At 31.8% G+C, this 23,748-nt stretch overlaps 1 protein-coding gene across 1 annotated transcript in view; it reads right to left on the bottom strand.

Moving 5' to 3' along the window:
• LOC132742572 (retinoic acid receptor gamma-like) overlaps positions 1 to 15,458 on the bottom strand; it is a 46,999-nt gene extending 31,541 nt beyond the window's left edge. The window contains exon 1 of the mRNA XM_060731054.1: positions 15,390 to 15,458. The gene's annotated coding sequence lies outside the window, so the exon portion shown is untranslated. The remainder of the gene's footprint in view (positions 1 to 15,389) is intronic.
• Between the last annotated feature and the right edge of the window lie 8,290 nt (positions 15,459 to 23,748).

Below are 23,748 nucleotides of genomic sequence, written 5' to 3'. Positions count from 1 at the left end.
AATAATTACAATTCGTTTGAAATGATTTACTTATTTTTCGCAACTTGACAGAAAAAAATGAGCAAAATGTAACCAAAAGAAAATATATTAAATAAAATGAGAAGATGATAATAAGAATAACATTAACATTGCTGTTAATTTTCCGCTTGAACTTTTGATATAATAATTGCTTATACTAAGTTTAATGCAATAACACGGTATTCAGATACAAACAATTACGGACACAAAATAAGAGAAACAGACATTCAATCAAACTTCATGGAAACAAATATTTCAGCCAATCACCAAACAGTTTACATATTTGTGTACAAACATCAGAACAAATTTATTCCCGAACCCTCCAACTGTATTTTCTATGGTCAAAAAACCTTAATAAAATTATTTATTGAAATTATTTGAGAAAAAACATGTATTCCATATGCACCTGAGCAGAATTTGTTGATAAAACAACAGTCGAAACTAGTAAAGATTAAAGAAATATGTGTTGTTTTGGTATAATTTAACTGATTTGATAAAACCAAAAAATTCATGAATGGTCATCACAATGTTTGCTATACTAAAATGAAGGATTAAAGTGAAAAATGTCAATGTCAGAAGTTACAACACCCAGCACAGGTCAACAAAAATGGACAAACAAGATAAAGTAACGGCCAAAAACTGACCTATATGATAATGTAACTTGTACAAGATCATGTTATCTTAAAGGCCATAAAACCTTACATGTCCCACACAGGGTCAATGTTTCATGAGACATACTAACCACACTTTGATAACAAATTATTATTGACTTCATCAAAATAAATTTAATGCATGTAGATATGTAAAAACATAGCACATAATTTGTCATTTCAAATTAATATGAGATGGAAACAAGAGGGCCATGATTGCTCTAAAATTGCTCACCCTACTATCAAAGCTTCATGCCTCCAGATGAGTCAAAATCTTTAAAGAATAACTTGAGAAAAGAGTAATGAGATTTTAAGAAAAGTAAAATGATTCAAGATAAAAGTAATTTCTATGACTGATTTTGTAGTATTTTTCTCAATATTTTTACTAGGTTACTAACACAGAAAGGGCTATTTTTGCATATTTTGACCTCAATTTGGTAATTTACATGGGTTGTAACTTGTACATGCTGTTTGCAATGAGAAATTGTTTTTCTTTGTTCATTTGATTTTCACAATATTTTACTTTTTTATACATTTTCAAAACTTAAATGAAAATTAGAATGACTCTAGAAGGTTCTATTGAATTCAAGGTCATCTGTTAGATCAATGATCTAATCTGCATCTGACAAAGTGCACATGTACAAAATAAGTCACCAGTTGCTCTGGAAAGTTAATTGTTGCTTTAGAAACCCCTATTGGTTGCTATGAAAATACAATGGAAAGTCAATTGTTGTTGTCCTGTTATTGAATGTCAATGGTCAATATAGAAATCACTGGTTGCTAAGAGAAAGCAGTTGCTCCTATGGAAGTCACTGGTTGCTAAGGAATGTCACTGGTTGCTAAGGAAATTCACTGGTTGCTAAGAGAGCAATAATTTATTGCTGCTATGGAAAATCACTGATTGCTATGGAGAGTCAATGATTTCTATAGAAGTGAATGGTTGCTAATGAAAGTAGTGGTTACTATGGAAGTAACTGGTTGTTAAGGTAAGTCAATGATTGTGCTACATAAGACATGGTTGCTAAGGAAAGCAAATGGTTGCTATGAAAGTCAATGATAGTTTAGGAAAGCCAAAAGTGCTATAGAAGTCACTTAAATATATATTATTATTTTTAACAGGATAAAGGTAAGAGTCTGCTTATTCTTATGAGTATTTTATACTAAAAATTTTCTTAGGGAAAAAAATCTCATCTGAAATACAGTAAGTATTTTTAGCATAACAGTGAAGTTGGGGGATCCCAACTGTGGCCACATCTCATCTCTCAAGTAAAACACATGGGCACAAAACAAGAACAAAACAATATTGAATTTTCAGTGCAGAATTTTGTGGTTATCAAACATACAGATCATAGACAGCTGTTAAATACAAAATTCTAATAAGCTGCAATTGGTCATAAAGCCTAAACACTTATATTTTGAAATTCTTATAAACATCAACTTGGGCACTCAAAACAGAAAAATATGAGAACTGTAATAGAGAAAATATATAGAAACATACTCAGAATTACATTGAAAATCAAATTTCAAATTTTTTCTCTGCTTTTTTAAGCCTGACATGAGTTAAAAGCGTTTTTGGGGGTAAAATCAAAATATTCTAGACAAACGGATTAGGATCGAATGAAATTTTGCACACAATTAAATGGAGCACAATAATTATTCTCAAAATAGTATTTCCAGTCTGTCCATTGTCTGTTGAAAAATTGTTGAACATTTGTTTTTTTTGTCGAAAAGTATAGGAAAGAAAACAAATGTCTTTTGACGAAATTCAATGAAATGTTGTGCACTGATTTGTCACATATCTAACTGAAGTAAGCCCGAGGAGTATTTTTTAGCCCATTGGCTTATAATGATTTGTGTAACTTCTGAAGAGGTCAAATAGGCAATGCAACATTATTTGAAACACTTAAGATCTGGTACTTTCAATTTTAGTTTGTTACGGCTAATTTCTATATGTGCTGAAAGATAATTAATTTTGTTTTAAATAAAAATGCCATGTAATAATAGTTGAGGCCCAGCACATAGAGTGACATAACGTTGTCACAAAGTAGTTGAGCCCTTGTTGAGATTTCTATACGTGCAACACACTCCTTATCAATAACAAAGAAATTCATTTTAATCAAAAAACATATTTTGTCTGTAAAGGTGTTATATAATATTATAATACATTTCAGCAATGTGGGTGATATTTTGTAACTTTATCTAATTTCTCTCCCTGTATTATTAGAGTTGATCACAACGTGATGATATAACATAGCATTTTTACACTTTCATTCAAAACATACAACATGTAATATCACTTTATACATCATGTTTTAACAGTTTTTGTTACATTTTTTTGTCACTTTATGTGTATTATATGTATACATATATATATATGATGTAGGTAACATATCATTATACCCTTCTTGAAGCAACAGAATTTCTTGTCAAGTCTGCCTCATAATGCCCTCTGCCTGGGCCTCATATTGCCCTCTGCCTGGGCCTCACAAGGCCCACCGCCACTGCAGGTCAAGGTCAGAGCCCTGGCGGTGGTCCAGTGACAGTATTTACTCATTAATTTAAAGGATGTTTCAATTACACAATCTCAGGTCATATAAATGTCACAACAAGATCTGCCTCACTGTTTCCAGTGCTGGATAGTGAAATAAAAGCAACATATAAAAGGGGGCATAATTCTGTAAAAGTGCTTAGCAGACTTACCAACCCTTGATAATCAATAAATATATTTCAAGTTTGAAAGCAGATGCGGACACAGTCGCAGAACCAAATGCCAAATGAGAGGGTTTGAAAAGTGGAGCTAAAAATGAGCTTGAAAACATAACACATTTCAAAGTTACAACTATCATATTTCAGTTAATAACATGGTCCCAGGGGCTTGGACAAGGGGTGTGGTCGTAATCTGTCCAGGAATTACTTCAGTAAGAAAACTACTATACATATTCAGTATTAGAGGTCTTTTTTCACTATTTCTTTTCCTTTTACCTTGTTTTAACTAAAATGAAGAACTGGCTATGTTTCCAAAATCAAGTTTATTTTTTGTGAAGGGTTCATGCCTTTTATGAATCTATTTATTTGCACTCCTGACTATGATTTTTCTTTTTCAAACAATCATTTAAATATTCATGAAAATTATAATTAACCTAGATACCAGTTACTTAGCTGCTTAAATTGATTTCCATCAAAACAATTATATAAAAAAAATCCACTCACAAATAACACACAAATCCACAAAAAAGTAAAATTAAAAATGAAAAAATATATCACTTTTTTTCATAATCAGTACAGCAAGATTTAACTCATGGAAAATGATTACATCAAGATTTTAGAGAATATAAAAAGTAATAAATTAAGAGAATATCAATTAAGAGAATACAAAAGGTAATCAATTAAGAGAATACAAAAAAATCATTAAAGATAATACAAAAAGTAATCAATTTAAGAGAATACAAAACATAATCAATTAAGTGAAAACAAAAAGTAATCAATTAAGAGAATACAATAAGTAATCAGTTAAGAGAATACAAAAAGTATTCAATTAAGGGAATACAAAAAGTAATCAATTTTTAATAAGGGAATATAAAAATTAATTTAAGAAAATACAAAAAGTAATCAATTAATAGTATACATGTACAAGTAATCAACAAGTAAACACCATACACACCAAAACCAATCTTAGATGGTGCTTACAATAAATATATTTACCTTTTACAGTGATATTAATAAATTAAAATCCAAGTCTGTTTATTTAAAATCCAAATTCCAACTTGCATTGAATTCAGATGCTAAGTATCATTTAACATGCCAAGTTTAAAGAAATTCTATTGAACAGTTTTAATTTTCCCTATATGTCTATATGAAAAACTCCCAAAAATGTCTGTAAAAATGTCAACTTTCTTATTACAAATAATTCACTAGTTACTATATTCCAACTTATATCTTATTAATCATAACAGTAATTACTACAACTGTACTCTACTATATATTTTACAGCCAATACTTTAGCCGAACACTAAACAAATGTGCTACAACTGTTATATCCACCTATAGTGTACAGTATGGACTTATTTATCTCTACCCTTTATCAAAAGTACAGAGTAGCCACCTTGGTTAATATCATAAGATAGTAGTGTATATTAACCGTGACATGTATTAGAATGAAGGCTGAGACTCTCCCGAGTTACCCTGTATTATTACTCCATACTTGACAGACCATTGACTTTTTTCCTAAGGTAAAGGGAGGTAACTGTGATGGTACCCAGCTTCTATTATTATAACAGGTAAATAAAAATGTTGGGGTTTATAACTGAATTTATTAAAAAATATTTTTAGTTTGGTTGTGCATTAAGCTATAACCTTGTATATTTTTAATGTGTTCCTCAGGAACCAACCAGGGTCTGACGTTGTAAAGAAATTTTCTAAGATCCTACTCACATCTCCAGTATTTGATTGGTCAAAAACAAGCTCAGAATGCACACTGACCAATGAAAATCCCGAGATTTGAGGCTGAACTCCGAAAAAAGATTTATAACCCTAAGGCCAGTAGAGAACAATTAGCGTAAAGTTTCTTGTTCAAGAAAACAACAGCTTGCCCCTTCCATGCAACTAAAGATCCTTAGATTACTAACCACTCGGCCAATTATCACCACAAATTAAATGTTTGTCTGTTATGGACTGGAAGTAATAAATTCAATTAAAAAATTTCTTTACCTATTGCTGATCTTTTAAGTCATATTAATATTATTGGAGCGACAACATTCAGATATTTTTCATGTGACAGGACTGGAAATATTTTTCTGTGATTTTTAAAACATTAATTTTGATAAAGGTCTATACTAATAATTATAAATAAAGTGCAAAATTTAATATAATTTTACTCACTCTGTTTTTTCCAGAATAATCATTACAAAATGACCTAAAAATAAACATTGTTTAAACCTTTTTATCTCATATTATTTTTTTTTATGAGTGGGAGACTTCTTAAAGGGCTTTTTTCCCCTGTCTGAGGTTTTTTTCCCATCCAATATTTAGACAATAAACTGTATTAATCAGCAATTGAAAGTATTGTAAATCTCTCTTAAAATAGCTTTTATTATCTTTTTTATTAAGCCATGATTATAAAATACAGACATTGTGGTGAGGAATGCTTATGCAGTCCATACTTGAAGTCTGAACTAATTTGCATGTAACCTATTCATGTAACCTTTCATGAAGAAATATTTAACAATAAGACTGAGATTATTATAACAAATCATTGAAATTAGAAATATATATGTGTTCAACAATATCAACATCCAAACTTCCATATTAGTAATATATTAAGTTAATAAGTAATTTAGTTTATAAAAATTTAATATTTTAAGACCTTAACTAAAATATATGGAACTAGATATAGAAATATTCCTATTATAATTTATTTTTTTTAAAAATTCAAAAGAGAAAAAAACATCTTTTTAATATCCCCACCTTCAGTAAACATTTTCATTGAAACCTAACCAAAAACAATAGTTACATACCTCTGATATGTGTAATGTAATACCATGGTAATTAAATTTAAACTTTATCCAGTATAAGATTCAAATTCAGCTCAACAAACAAAACTTCTATTACATTAAAACACTTCAAAAATCCATTTGAATGTTCAACACTCCCTCGTCTTTCACTTTTTTTTCTCTCTTTTTTTTTTCAAAATAAATCTCTTTAGTCAATTCACCAACGGACATGTAATAGCTGTGTCCACCCTGTATAAAATACCAGTCATACAATTTCTAAAGTAATCGTATATAAAGTCTATTGACCTACAGTATTGTTGTGTCGTACAAATACAATGACAGCGTTGCAACAGTCGGCCAATTGTTCCCGATTTCCAAGTTTTCGAATATTAATCGGTAAACCCAATATTATGTCCAGTGAAACATTGTCCAATATTTTAAGACGATAAATACAATAAATACGTTTATGGCGGACATTATTGAAAGGGTATTACACAGTATTGTAGATTTATGTTGTATACTATTGTAACAATATTATAAGGTAGAACATAACAGTTGTTGAAATACAAGTATTTTTGTCTCTAGAAATAAAGACAGGTCATTTGGTGCTACAAATAAAAGTATAAATTACAAACATTGTGCTATAACTTATAATTATATAACCTGTTCTATTTCAATATTGAATCGAGTAGAAGAAGAACAAGAGCTGTCACAGGAGACAGCGAAGCTCGACTAATAAAATACTGGACGCAGTAAGGAGGACAAAATACGAAAGAAAAATCAATTATGTATAATTATGTGTTAAGTTATAGTAAAAAAATAACATTTGTTAACATAAATTCCAAGATCAAGGGGAATAATTCTTGAAATAGTCATGCTAGAGTTATGGACCTTGTCACACAACATTTGTGTAATGATAAGAAATATATATTTGAAGTTTGAAGTAGACACCTTAAAAAGTAAAGAAGTTATTATATTTCTTAAAGAAAATCCTAAGTTCAAAGAGAGAAAAATCTGTAAATATTGCTTCAAGAGTTATGAACATTGTCACATAAAATGTAATTGATGATAAGGAATAAGTATTTGAAGTTTGAGGTAGATACCTTTAAAAATAAAAAAGTTATAATAAAAAATAACATTTTTCTAGTAAAAAAATCTAAGTTTATGGGGAGATAATTCTTGCAATATTGGTGCTAGAGTTATGAACCTTGTAACATAAGATGTGGATGATGATAACGTAAATATATTTGAAGTATGAAGTTGATCCCTTTAGAAATAAATAAGTAACAGTAAAAAATAATATTTTTTATAGAAAATTCTAAGTTCAAAGGGAGATAAATCTGAAAATATTGGTGCTAGAGTTATGAACCTTGTCACATAGGATAGGGATGATGATAACGTAAATATATTTGAAGTATGAGGTTGATCCCTTAAGAAATAAAGAAGAAACAGTAAGAAATAGCATTTTTTTAGGAAAATTCTAAGTTCAAGGGAGATAAATCTGAAAATATTGGTGCTAGAGTTATGAACCTTGTCACATAAGATGGGGATGATGATAAGGTACATATATTTGAAGTATGAGGTTGATCCTTTAAGAAATAAAGAAGTAACAGTAAAAAATAGTATTTTTTAAGGAAAATTCTAAGTTCAAGGGGAGATAAATCTAAAAATATTGGTGCTAGAGTTATGAATCTTGTCACATAAGATGTGGTTGATGATAAGGAACATATATTTGAAGTTTGAAGTTGATACCTTAAGAAATGACAAAGTTATAGTGAAAAATATTTTACTGCACCAAAACTTTAATCTAAAATCTGGACGCGGACGCCGACGCCGACGCCGGGGCGAGTAGGACAGCTCTCCATATACTTCGTATAGTCGAGCTAAAAATCTGTTGCACAAAGACAATAATTGTTTTTTTCTTTTATTTCAGCCTAGGATATTCATTTCCACCTTTAATTCTGGTAAATTGACTGACCATTACAACTATATTTACTTTATTTTCAAGGTATTTCTATTATAAGTACTTACAAAATTTAACCTGTAACCTGCCAGTCTCACCCAGCATGATTATTCTTTGCCAACAATAAAGATTCACATCCATGACATCTGACCAGAGACTCTTTAATACTTTAAGTGTTGAAATTAGCTTTTGTTTTAGGAAAAGAAATGGTTAAGTGTTGAAATTAGCTTTTGTTTTAGACAAATAAATGGTTTAAACCTTTTAAAATATATGCAGATATTTGAATCTAATATTCGATAATCAAGGAGGAAATACGTAACTAACATAGACTTAAACAATAGGGCAACTGAACCATAGCAGCCCTATTTTAGTCACAAAATCTGCCTACTATTTTGCCTCTTGAAATTATCATTTTTTTGCATTCAGTGTGTTCCTATACACTACAGAGTTTTAAGCTTAACATGGAGATTTCTACTCCATTGCAATTAAAACTGTGCTTAAATATAGAATTAAGTTTTTCATATTACTAATTTGCATGTTTAAAAGATGTGCTTAAATATAGAATTAATTTATTCACAGCTGGTGTCATACATTCGATTAAAATTGTAATAGCTGGTTTCATAGTGTAGCATTCAATTTATAACATATAACTGACATCTTTTAACAAGTCTCATACAGTGTTGATCATCTCCAAATTTAGTTCCAGAAACATGTACTAAAATTCTATTCCATAATATAGAATTGAGATTTTCAATGTTAGTTTCATTAACATGTACTAAAATTCTATTCCATAATATAGAATTGAGATTTTCAATGTTAGTTTCATTAACATGTACTAATATTCTACTCCAGAATATTTCAATTCATTGAGATTTTCAAAGTTAGTTCCAGAAACATGTTCTAATATTCTATTCCATAACATAGAATTGAGATTTTCAAAGTTCCAGAAACATGTACTAAAATTCTATTCCATAACATAATATAAAATTATGAGATCTCTAAAGTGAGTTTCATTAACTTAATTGTACATACATTCTTTAATTAAGATCTATTAACCCTTTACCCCATATATACGCGAAACAACGCACTTTCGACCCCCCCCCCTTTTTTTAGGCCTCAAAGAGTGAAAAAATGTCCTATTTGGGCCCCAAACACATGTTTTCGTTTGAGAAATGTTGCTAAAAAAATTGAGCACTTTTTCGGCGCCGCCCCCCATCCAAAAGATACATCAGGGGGTTGCCAGAAGGGGGATGTGCCCCCTTCTGTTAGGGGGGGTTTGAAGGGGGGCGGAGTCCCCCTCATCGCCAAGAAAATTTTGGACTTGTGAGAAGCTAAAAATGACCCCAGGTCGATCATAATGTAACGTGTAACCAACGCTGAAAAGTCTTTGACTCTATCTCAATCCCTTGAAAAGTTGCAGCACTTTGAAATAAATTTTGATGGAAAAAATCGAGGCAAAATAGTGATTTTTGGCAATTTTGAGATGCCCCCTCGTTGCCATGGTAACAGGAAATTTAAGACTGAGAATGTCGTTACAAAGGCAATGGTCCAGTCAACATTTGTGCCAAGTTTGATTAGTATTGAAGCATTTTTCATAGTTTCATAGCAGTTTGAACTTGTAACAGGAGGCTTTTCAGTGAAAACGGCCATTTTTCACAATATGCTCATGGGGGAAAGGGTTAACATGTACCAATATTCTATTCCATAATATAGAATTGAGATTTTCAACGTTGTTTTCATTAGCATGTACAAATACTCTAACAGTTACATAATTAGAGCTGTAAAAATTATCTTCAATGTCAGTTACTACATTCTATAATTCTCATTTAAGATTTTTAAGCCTGTAATTTTTAAATTTCAAAGTCTAACTATAATTTCAAAGTCTAACTATCTCCAGAATGCAGTATAAACTTTTTTTACAACTTAAGCTCTTACCTAAACAAGAAAAAGTGTATAATCCAAGTAACACTAAAATTGTTGGTTCCAGAGAAATCAATTTATTTTAGACATTCCAATGTAAAAATGGCCAATGTTTTTTATTAAAGAAATATAAAACATTTTCAAAACTGCAGGTGTCTTCATTTTTAATCCTTTTACATGTATGTCTATATAATTATAATGATTATACACAAAAATCCATAACAAATTCAAAAAAAAATTTCTGTACAACGTAAATACATTCAAAATTAATACCGATTATATTTCTTGATTTATTGTTTTTCATAAAAACTTCTCTGGTATAATTGTAAATCAAACACTTTAAGTAAGTAAATGTAAAACATTATTATCAACAGATTATTGACCATGTCGATAATTTTGTATATGACAAGTTGTGACCTTCGGTTAATAAATGTTACACGAGGGGTCAATGTTACACGAGGGGTCAATGTTTCTCGTTCACTGTAATCTTGGTTTATAAGTACACTGTGTACACTCAACCATAATACTTTACGTAGTCATGTCATGTATAAAACCTTGATATAAATACACTGGAGCCTCGTTATAGCGCTCATGTTGGGGTCCATGATCTCAAGACAGCGTTGTATCGAGTATCTTTTTATAACGCTCATTTTGTTAATATAAAGAAAATATTGCATTACCCCACCCACCGCCGAAACATATAACGCTTATTAGCGGAAATGATTGTTTACTTACCTATCAATGGATATCAGTCTAAACTTTTTTGATATATTATAATTTATTATTTTGTAAAGCATTACTGATTATGTTTGATATAAACATGAAATTTACGAATTAAAAATATAAACCACAAACGTTCTTATTGTTTATAAATTTCCAGTAAAAAACGGTGTTTACGTGAGTTATGTGTAGTCATGAAAATTGATACCTAGTTGATGGGACTAAATTAATCGTCTTTCCTGCTGTCTCTTGTGAAAAAATCAGTCATCTTCCGCTGAACTGTACTTTCCCTCGCATCCATCCTGGCATCATGTTATGAGATTCCTGACGGCCTGAACTTTAGATACAGTGCTACGCTTTGATGTTTCAATCCAGCGCATCACCGTATCTAGAGAACATAACACATCAGAAATTACCGGAGGTGGCTCATACACAATGTTTTCTTCTTCCTCGTCAATTTCTTCGGTCGTTGTCTCTCCCCTGACGCTATCGATGATTTCCTCGTCTGTCAACAAGTGGTGGGTGGGGACCTCGTTGTCGGCAGTTATCCAATTCTGGATGCATATATCATCCATCTCAGAATCAAAATAAACTGTCTAGCTGACTTCAATTCTTCTTCTGTGAAGGTCCCAATCTCCGTTGCTCGCCGTTCTGCTATAGCCAAATCCTCCTGGTCAAATCCCTCGAACTCCTCACTTCCCGAGTTATCCTCCTGCTCGAACGCCGCTCCTAGTCCCTTTCTCCAACAGCCAGTAAATTGTCTTCGTTGAAACCTCTCTCCATGCATCCCACAGAGATGAATTGCTTCCTTTAAGTTCAACTTGCGCAGGTAATGCAGACACAGACATTTTGCTTTTCAATCATAATGCCTGTGAGATTACGCCGGTAGTTGCGCTTAAAAGTGGCAATTATCCCCTGATCCAAAGGCTGCAATTTGAAGTGGTGTTTTTGGGCAAAACACGGCCTTAATCCTTACGGTCCAGTGACGTCAACGACTCAACACCCGGATGAAGCAGGGCAGTGATCCATGAGAAGAATGGCCTTCGCCTCTAACTTTTTACGGCGCAGGTGTTTCCTGACAGAAGGCACAAAATCCTCATGAAACCACTCCTCAAAAATTGTTGACGTCATCCAGCATTTTTTAGAATGCCTGTAGAGAGCTGGAAGGCTACTCAATATTAATGTGGTGGAAGCATCTTGGTTTCCCAAACTTCCCTATCACTAGGGGAGCAAGCTTATGCGTTCCTGCCTTATTACAGCATAACAAGACAGTAACACGATCTTTAGCCTGCTTGAAGCCTAGTGTTTTCTGGGTGTCAGTCTTGCAAGCCAATGTTTTATCGGGGAGCATCTTGAAATACAGCGCGGTCTCGTCACAGTTGTATATCTGGTCAGCAACATAGTTGTTGGTCCATCACCAATTTCCTTAGCTCCTCCGGTAAGCTGCTGCTGCACTCTCATCTGCGGACCGTTGTTCTCCTCTTATCGTAACCTGGGAGATTGAATGACGGTGCTTAAACCGTGAGAGCCATCCATTAGATGCCTCAAAACTGGCTATCATCGCCATTCAACTCCTGGTTCATCTTCTTTGCCTGTGCCCGGATAACAGGACCAGAGACAGGCATGCCTTCGGACCTCGCTTGATTAAACCATGTAAGAACGGTCTGTCTCAAGGTTTATGGTCCTGGCATGTCTGGCTCTTTTCCTTATCTGACCACCATCGTCCATCGTGCTGCTAGCGGCCCGTAATTTACCCTCGTCCTTAAGCCATCCACGTAATGTAGAACCCGCTACTCCCGTCTCCTTGCTGATCTTCGCCTGTGTTTCCCCGTTCCTGATCCTGTCCACAATATGAAGCTTCTCTACGATGGTGAATGCCTTCTCTTTCCTTGATTCCTCCATAGCAGCCATTTTTTCCTCGTAGTTCAAAATAAAAGAAAATGAACAACAAACAGAAAATGAAAAAAAAAAAAAAACAACAAAAAAACTACGAACAAAGTTAGTAAAAGGGAAGAAAAACAGTGTTATAAAAAAAAATATAGCAAGAATAACAAAAACAAGAAAACAAGTGCACTGTTAATGTAAGGGTGAAATGTGTTAAGCAGCGTAAATATTAGGTGAATAAAGTTATGATAATAAGACAATGTAATCAAAATAATCGATGCTGAAATCCAAGATCCTGAGATAATCCTCTTCGTTAGATAGCAACAACTTTTTTGCCGATAGATCGAGAATGCATGCTTTTTAAAAATTCATTGTACGCTTGTGTGATTTACTCAACTCGTCGGTGTTTGCATGTCACAGCTAACAGTTTGATACCTGACTGATCAACAGTTCAACATGAACAAAAGAGCGGATTAACGCTTACCTGTGTATGATTTCACACCTTCTGATCATGAGTGACGTAATTATTATTGTTTATTGCACTAGACTGACACATTGAACAAGCGTTATAGTGGATACGGCGCGGTATTGATATACATGAAAATTTTTTTATAATTGACGAAAAATACGATTTTTTTTTTGGGAGCCAAGGCATATGAGCGTTCTACTGAGATTAGCGCTATATCCGATAGCGCTATATCGCGGCTGCAGTGTATATAGTAAGTAAAAGGACTTATTGTTTTTGTCCTTCACGCAGTATCAAATTTAACTATCTACTACGTGATTTATTTAACATTTTAACTTGAAATTGTATCAAATTAACTATCTCCGCAATTTGTATATACAGTACATGTTAAACTTCAAACTTCTTACAATTTAATTTAATATAATTATGAAATGATTTTTATACACAATGTACACGTGCCAATTTTTTTCCAATTTTACAACTATTTAATATACTAGTGATCGTCCAAACAGCTGAGAATTTAAATTTGCGACTAGAAATAGGTATATTGCTGTATATTGCCGGCTACCTTGATCGAGGCTAATGAGTGACCTAAATTCAGACAGCGGAAAACACTTTCTTAGGTGATGACCTATAACATTCTTTATGGTCATCCGATCATGAAATAAATACTGAAATAACGTGTAAATGAAACAACCGCAATTTACCTTTTTGGAAATAAGTTAAACAAACCCGAGGCTACTACTTTAATTAACAGTCCTATACATTCACATCTGCACCTTTCACCAATAAATAAAACACTTGCATTGAATGACAGATTGATCTGAAAGTTTATTTCCTACATCCTTCCGCAAAATCATATATCTGTTAACTATCCACAATAAATTTAAACTTCTGTTCAGTTTAAAAACATGGTCCCGAGGCTTTTCCAATACATCACTGAGCTATAAGTTGCATATAAAATGCATGTTTTAAATCTGCACTATAATATATAAATAATAAGGTATATGCAATGACATACCTGACTGTAAATATATTTATATCTTAATCTGTATTCATATTATACAGAAACGTATAGCGACCACCCCTATATGATATATATCAAATGACATTTTTTATAGTTTTATAGTATGTTTGTTATATGTAAATATGATTTGAGGAAAGAAATACATATTTAAAAAGATGTAAGTGTATTATTTTTTCATTTTGTCAGAAAGTTAAAAGTAGTTAATCTTGCATTATAAGGTAAAAACATACGATAGATTACGAAAAAATACGTATTATATATGATTTACAACATAACTTGATTTAATTGCTTCCTTTATATATTACGTGGGATTTTTCTGTCCTCATTATCTATAAACTGTAAAATATGTTATGTTATAATAAAAAAAACATCAAATATATATAACTAATACAGTCATATAAATGAGCAGAAAAAACTCACATAAATTTTAATAGAGCAATATTAACAGCAGGTTGAGTAAAAAATATATATTCAATATCAAATAACAATTAAAATATTGGTCAAATATATATCATGTGTTAAATAAATTGTCTAAAATTCTGTTTTACTAACATTCAAAGGCGGTAAATATTACTAGATACATATTTCAGATCAAGTAAGTTTGTAAAAATTGGTTAGGTATATAATATGTATTAAATAAATTGTCAAAAATTCTGTTTTTACTAACATATAGGGGTGGTCGCTATACGTTTCCGTAGTATTATATGACTTGTATACTTATTTTACATAATATTAAACCCATAGGTGTGTTTGTGCCTGGATGAAACACATATATCTAATTTCAAGTTTGTTACCTGAAACTGATACAGGCATATGCCTCTAAAAAAAACTGTGTTATGTTTTCTATGTTTTGCAGTATATATAATGCAATAGCTTCTGAAACAATTGGTTCTTTTCAAACAAGCATTTCAGAAGCACCATTATGTGGAACTTCCTTTTTTTTCTAAGAATCTGATTTGAAATCTAGTTGTCACAGGGGAGGATTGAACTTTGAAATTTATCTGTTACTACTGCACCCTACCACACCCATCCTCTGTAAGTGTTATTGAAATATTCATTTTAATGTAATGAAACAGTTCATTGCAAGTTAGAGAGGCTAAGAACAGTTTATTGCAAGATAGATGTACATTGGAACAGTTACTTCCGAGTTTGGAATCTCAATTTTCAAAAAGCAATACTGCAAAAGGGTAACAAACATTTTCATACATTTTATCAAAGACATTATAGAATTAAATAAATAAAGTATTAGTACCTTTCATGTAAATGCAATGTCATCCAATCTCTGTAAGCAGCAGAACTTACATACTGCAATCTTTATCTGAAAAAAAATTTAATACAAATGGTGAAATTGATAATCATGCCATGTAACATTTTGATAATAATATCATGTCACATATTGATAATTCTATGTGTAACAAATTGATTATATTGTGTGACAAATTGATAATTATATGTGTGACAAAATGATAATTATATTGTGTGACAAATTGATAATTATATGTGTGACAAATTGATAATTATATTGTGTGACAAATTGATAATTATATGTGTGACAAAATGATAATTATATGTGTAACAAATTGATAATTATATTGTGTGACAAATTGATAATTATATGTGTGACAAAATGATAATTATATTGTGTGACAAATTGATAATTATATGTGTGACAAATTGAAAATTATATTGTGTGACAAATTGATAATTATATGTGTGAACAAAAAATGATAAATTCATTATTTGTGTGGACAAATTGATAATTATATGTGTGACAAAAATTGATAATTAATATTGTGTGACAAATTGATAATTATATTGTGTGACAAAATGATAATTATATTGTGTGACAAATTGATAATTATATGTGTAACAAATTGATAATTATATTGTGTGACAAATTGATAATTATATGTGTGACAAAATGATAATTATATTGTGTGACAAATTGATAATTATATGTGTGACAAATTGATAATTATATTGTGTGACAAATTGATAATTAAATGTGTGACAAAATGAGAATTATATTGCGTGACAAATTGATAATTATATGTGTGACAAAATGATAATTATATATTGTGACAGATTGATAATTATTTCATGTGAAAATTTGATAATTGTATCATGTGACAAAATGATGATTTTGTGTGTGACAAATTGATAATTATATCAGGCTAGATTAAATGATAAAATTACATCAGCCTTGTTTTAATGTATTTCTAAAATGATATAATTACATCAACCTTGTTTTACTGTATTTCTAAAATGATATAATTACATCAGCCTTGTTTACTGTATTTCTAAAATGATAAATAATTACAACAGCCTTGTTTTACTGTATTTCTAAAATGATAAATAATTACATCAGCCTTGTTTTTACATCAGCCTTGTTTAACTGTATTTTTAAAATGATATAATTACATCAGCCTTGTTTTACTGTATTTCTAAAATGATAAAAAATTACATCAGCCTTGTTTTACTGTATTTCTAAAATGATATAATTACATCAGCCTTGTTTTACTGTATTTCTAAAATGATATAATTACATCAGCCTTGTTTAACTGTATTTCTAAAATGATAAATAATTACAACAGCCTTGTTTTACTGTATTTCTAAAATGATAAATAATTACATCAGCCTTGTTTAAGTGTATTTCTAAAATGATATAATTACATCAGCCTTGTTTTACTGTATTTCTAAAATGATAAATAATAACATCAGCCTTGTTTTACTGTATTTCTAAAATGATATAATTACATCAGCCTCGTTTTATTGTATTTCTAAAATGATAAATTATTACATTAGCCTTGTTTTACTGCATTTCTAAAATGATAAATAATTCCATCAGCCTTGTTTTACTGTATTTCTAAAATGATATAATTACATTAGCCTTGTTTTACTGTATTTCTAAAATGATATAATTACATCAGCCTTGTTTAACTGTATTTCTAAAATGATATAATTACATCAGCCTTGTTTACTGTATTTCTAAAATGATATAATTACATCAGCCTTGTTTACTGTATTTCTAAAATGATATAATTACATCAGCCTTGTTTAACTGTATTTCTCAAATGATATAATTACATCAGCCTTGTTTAACTGTATTTCTCAAATATTATTATTATTACATAAGACTTGTTTGCTTAATTTATCACATCAGACTTGTTTTACTGTATTTCTCAAATGATAATATTATATCAGACTTGTTTACTGTATTTCTGAAATGATAATATTACATCAGAATAGTTTCACTGTATTTAACAAATGATAATTATTACATCAGACTTGTTTTCTGTATGTCACAAATGATAATTATTGCATCAGACTTGATTGCAGTATTTCTTAAATGATAATATTACCATACATTAGACTTGTTTACTGTATGTTCAATGACAATATTACATCTGAGTTGTTTTCCAGTATTCTAAGATGATAATAGTACTGTATTCCTAGAAATCTTCGCGGATACAATATTTTGCGTTTTTTACAACGTCGGCATTTTCGCGGAGACAAACTTTCGTGGATATGTAGTAACCGCGAATTCCGCGAATGTTAAGTCGCTACGGCCTAAATTACAGTTTTTGGAGGCTACGTTTTTTTGATTGACCTTGTCTGTCTGTTTGGGGTGCTTTAAAAATTATTTTATTTTTTTTTGACAAGTCGCGCCTAAGCGCACCGTTACTCGATTAATGTTCATCTATTGACCTACATTTATGTTTCCTTACCTTTTTTCATTATGTGATTAAGTAAGATTTAGTCAGACCCCTTAGCTTTTATTCTCATTTGAATCATAACTGACTTTTTCTTCAAAAAAAGTCGATTACGTAATTTTTTTACACATTGTCGGGTGTAATTTGCTTTCATTTATAACAACATAACAGTTGTTTTCAATATCGCTATTGTACTTTTAACAAGAATTTGTAAACAGAGTTACAACGTCCCCGCCCCCAGGGAGTTTTAATTATGAAGCATAAAATTGTGCTATTTCAAAAGATTGAGGTATGGATCTCAGGACATTCAGTCCAAAATTATGCATCAATGCTAGATCTGCAAATGTAACAAATAATTTGTTAAGAAAATAAAATGAAACACGGAATTTTAAAAATCTATCATGGTTAGCTTTGACCTCTAAGTGTGAACTGACCTTGGAGGTAGGGGAGCAGGTTGTGTGCATGACATAAAACGTTTTTATTTGTGACTATTTGTGCCAAGTTATTTCAAAATCCCCTTGAACTATGAAAGAAGTTCTAGATTCCACACAAAAATATACCCATAACAAGACTTGGTATGTTAATTTGACCTCTAAGTGTGACCTTGACCTTGGAGGTTAGGGATGCAGGTGTTGCGCATGACACATCCTCTTATTATAGTGACTATTTGTGCGAAGTATTTTCACAATCCTTTGATCTATGAAAAAAATTATAGACCTGACACAAAATATACCCTGTAAGACTATGTAAGTATTTTTTGACCTCCAAGTGTGACCTTGACCTTGGAAGGTAGGTGACCCCGGTTTTTTGCGCATGACACATCAAATCTGATTATTGTTAACAAATTATGGCAAGTATTTTACAAAAAGTCCTTCATAGATAAGAAAGTTATGGACTTGGACACGGACATATACCCTCAAATAGACAATGTTTGACCTTGAATGAACAAGTACGACCTTGACCCTGAAGGTACGGGTCTGGTTTGCGCATGACACATCGTCTTATTATAACCAAACATTTGTGCCAAGTTACTCAAATTCCTTTGATAAATGACAAAGTTATGGACCGGACACGAAACATACCCTGTAAACAGACTATGTTAATATTTGACCTCCAAGTGTGACCTTGACGTTGAAGGTAGGCAACTGGTTTTTGCCGCATGACACATTGTCTGATAAAATTATTATGAACAATTATGGCAAGTATTTACAAAACCCTTCATAGATAAAGAAAAGTTATGGCCAGGCCACGAAATATACCCTGTAACAGACTATGTAAATATTTGACCTCCAAGTGTGACCTTGACCTTTTGAAGGTAGGTGACTGCTTTTTCCGCCATGACACATCGTCTGATAATTGTGAACAATTATGGCAAGTTTATTTACAAAATCCCTTCTAGATAAGAAAGTTATGACGGACACGAAAATACCCGTAACAGACTATGTATATATTGGACCTCCAAGTGTGACCTTGACCTTGAAGGTAGGTACTGGTTTTTTGCGCATGACACATCGTCTGATTATTGTGAACAATTATGGCAAGTATTTACAAAATCCCTTCATAGATAAGAAAGTTATGGACCGGACACGACATATACCCTCAAATAGCAATTTTGACCTTGAATGAGCAAGTGTGACCTTGACCCTGGAGGTAGGGTCTGGTGTGTTGCGCATGACACATCGTCTTATTATAATAAACATTTGTGCCAAGTTATTTCAAATTCCTTTCATAAATGACAAAGTTATGGACCGGACACGAAAGTGTGACGGACGGACAGACGGACGGACGGACAGACAGACGGACAGACGGACGGAGCCTATTTCTATATCCCCCTTTTTTCTTCGAAAAGGCGGGGGACAACAAAGGATTACACCTACTCCAAGCAAATAAAATCCAAGTCATTCAATGTTCACAAACTGTAAATGCGTTTGTCAACGCCCTGACTAACCGTCAATAAGCATGATAATTACTAATAATTGATATTTTCTTTTTCAGCGTGCAACTAGTATCAATAACATACATAAATAATTCTTTACACATTTCTATAGCGCCTGTGTTTTTATGTTGTTTTTTTGTATAAGTAGATTATAATAAATATTCTGCACTTTTTATGTTATATTTGGTTGAAGCTAGAAATGTTCGCGGATTTGTTAAAAGTGACATATTCGCGGCTATTAAGATTCGCGGAATCATGCCTACCGCGAAAAGGGCTAACTTAAAATGCGCGAAATCTTTTCTAGGAATACAGTATACTGATTTGCATGTTTTAAATATTTCTAAAACATACATGGGACTTGTTTCAAATATTTCTTCAAACATGATATTACATTCAACTTGTTTTCCTGTATGTTAGTATTACACTCAACTTGTTTTCCTGTATGTTAGTATTACACTCAACTTGTTTTCCTGTATGTTAGTATTACATTCAGTTTGTTTTACAGGCTTTCTAATCAGAGCATAATTATAGAGAATATTTCACAGTATTTCTGTTAGTAATCACAACATATATTTCTAGGTATATAATAATAGTAACATTTAATTTGATCTGTGTTTCTGTTACAATGTTATATATTTGATTTCTTTAACTGTATTTTTAAGAATACCACATCCAACTTGTTTAACTGTATTCCTATAACAATACAGTGAATACAATCAACTTGTTTGAATGTCATCATCCATTTTCTTAGCAAAATCAGTACTGCTTGCAAAAGGAGGCAACATTGTAGCCACAAATTGTTCTGAAACACATAATCTTTAGATTGATTAGCCCCATGTGCTTTGGATTGAAAGGTCAACAATCGCCTCAAATGACCCCCCCCCCCCCCCTACCCACCTTTTGGAATATGTTTTAACTAGTACCATGGTAATCATTTGTGTACTATCTGAGACATCATTTCTGTTGCATAGGTAAATGGCTACCATGTTGAGGTAAATGGGTGCCTTGACAAGGTAAATGGATATCTTGTTGAGGTAAATAAATGCCTTGATGAGATAAATGGGTGCCTTGATGAGGAAAATATGTACCTTTATGGAGAAATGGGTACCTTGAAGAGGTAAATGCTTGATAAGGTAAATGGAAATCTTGTTGAGATAAATGGGTACCTTGATGGGGTAAATGGGTACCTTTAACTGGATGGCATTACCCAATAACCACTATAATATGGGCAAATTATGTGTAATTTACAGAAAGTCTGTGTAAATGCACACTGCTTGCATCATAAGTTAACATGTGCTTATTAAACGAAAGGTATCCTCTAAAATTAATAATAACATTCAAATTCTGATAACTTAAACAAAAGGTATCCTCTAGCATTAATAATGACATTCAAATTCTGATAACTTAAACGAAAGGTATCCCTTGGAATTAATAATAACATTCAAATTCTGATAACTTTACAGTAACAAACAAATCATTTTGTAAAACCAAAAGGAAATAAAATTCATTATAATCATTGTATTTCTATTCAGCACTAACCTTACCTGATCCAATGAAGTACTTTGCTATACAAATAACTGTGCTAAATCCATAATCACATATGAAATATGGCCAAATAAAATGCAAGACACAATTAAATGTTCAAACACTTTTATACAATCCAGTACAATATTTTAAAGCACAGAAATTATAAGTCCAACACATATGGTAAAGAGAATCCTTCAAATCCAAGATAATGAAACAACAACAAAAGTGAAAAATATACAATTATTTTGAATAAATCATGCTCAAATTCCACATGAAATAACAAAGTTACTTATTAATGATCCCAAAGAAAGCCTATCCAACCCAACTGAGATTAAAATGACCATTGATTTTTGGCTCTATGATGTGAGGGTCTCGCATAACTTCCCATGGTTTGACCCAGGTCACTTGCATAACCTGAGTTCAAACAAAGTTCAGACCAGGATTTGTACAAGTATGTATTATAGTGGCCAGAAGATAAACAGCTTTATCTCACATTCAACAACTTGTAAGAGGTCTTTGCCATGTAAACTTTTTTCCAAATATTTCATTTATAAACCAATATGTTACTTGTTAGGTCTTTGCCATGTAAACTTTTTTCCAAATATGTAAACTTTTTTCCAAATACTTCATTTACTAAAACCAATTGTGTTACTTGTTAATAATTCACCAGGCATTTTATTTCCTTCCCTCTCATGTCCAACACCACTTTACCAGCTGGCCAAACAAACAGGAAGAATTTCAACTTTGCTTAAATTTCTTGTCATTTGTTGCTGATTCAGGAATTAGTAGTCAGTCACTGCAGTGCTTGTTACATCGTCATGAAATTCTGGTGAGGTGGATCAAATGCCAAAATATTCAAAATGGGTGTAACATACAGAAAAACACAGCAACAATCTTATTTTCAATTGGTTATTAAAACATACTTAATCATACATAGCTATATCTCAATGCTTGTGCATAGCTAAAAGTTGGAATATTTCTTGTGATGAAAAAAATTCCCAAACTAAGTATAGAAAGTGGTCCTCCTTAACAACTTGTGCAATTAATTGCTATGCCAAAACAAACAAATCAACCAATTCTGGAGGCAAATTTGTAAATTCACCACTCAAAATATTTCTCAGAATTTTTCTTCCCGCTAACCACAGATTAATTAATTTCCAAGTGTATTCAAGGGTGATAATTTAATAAATTAGTGGTCATCAGATTCAATTACATTAACATCAAACCCATATATTACATTTGGAGGAATAATTCTTGAATAATTCTTACTCATTTTGCGAGGACCCTTGATAGCTTGTGTTAATTTTCTTAACGAATAATTGAATACCTAAGTGTACATACAATATTTGTTTTCCATACAGTCATGTATATATAATTTCTCTCAAGTTTCATTGGGAAGTAATCAAATACTCAGTAACCGTAAATAATTGCAATCTTTAGTCCCAGGGTTAGAAAAAATATGCAACCTGACAGGGACTTAAACCCTGGATCCTCTGAATACCATACTAAGGCTACAGTGTACCCACTGAGCAAACTCCAGGCACCTTACACACTTTTTCCTCCGGAATACGCGTTCAAATCTATGCTGTATCATAATTCCCAACTATATTGAAATTCCTCAATCAATTTCTAATTTGTACAGTGAGCAATGTAAACAGGCTTGGAGCTGCATCTTTATGCCATCAAGGTCCCCTGTTGGAAATCAAATATCACAAGGTGAGAAAACTGTGCAGCCTGACAGGGATTGAACCTGGGACCTTTAGAAAACCATTTCGCAGTTCTATCAACTAAGCAGTTCGCCAACTAAGCTGTTAGCTAGCCAGCAGCTTACACAGATTCTCTGCTAGTATTAACCTCAACATCTTGAAGAATGGCTTTATAAGATGTCCATATTAAACTGATCTGTACAAATATGAAGACTGTAGCTATTGTAACAGAAAGGTATCAGTTATTTCCATGGCTACAAATTGTCTGTAAAGTGGGTGGGTGCGGAAGGGATGGAGGTGGGGACTGCTGGGAAATTATGGGATCTCAAAAGTTTTTTAAAACATTATTAAATCATGCAATTATAGGACCGAAAATATGATTTTTTTTTGTTTTTTTTTGTTTACGGCACTATATATTGATAAAACTGCACTCAATTTAAATGCAAATCTCAGACATATTATCTGGATAGGAACTCTGAAGAAATCTTGCTGTCTACATGAAATATATACATTTATTAACTTTAAGATGTAGACTTATCCATTAGAAACTAAATTCTGAGCGTTGATGAAATTTTCCATAGTAGAGCCAGTATTACATATTCCATTTTGTCAAGATCAATATGTGGAACTTTATTGCAGTCTTGAATAAAATGCAACACATGTAATTACTGATTGCATGTGTATGGCAATAACCCTTTATTGCTACATTACAATTTATTAATATCTTAT

This window comes from Ruditapes philippinarum, unplaced genomic scaffold, assembly GCF_026571515.1.
Source record: "Ruditapes philippinarum isolate M1 unplaced genomic scaffold, ASM2657151v2 ctg9070_1_1_1_1, whole genome shotgun sequence".
Taxonomy (NCBI): domain Eukaryota; kingdom Metazoa; phylum Mollusca; class Bivalvia; order Venerida; family Veneridae; genus Ruditapes; species Ruditapes philippinarum.
This window is presented reverse-complemented; position numbering and strand designations above follow the sequence as displayed.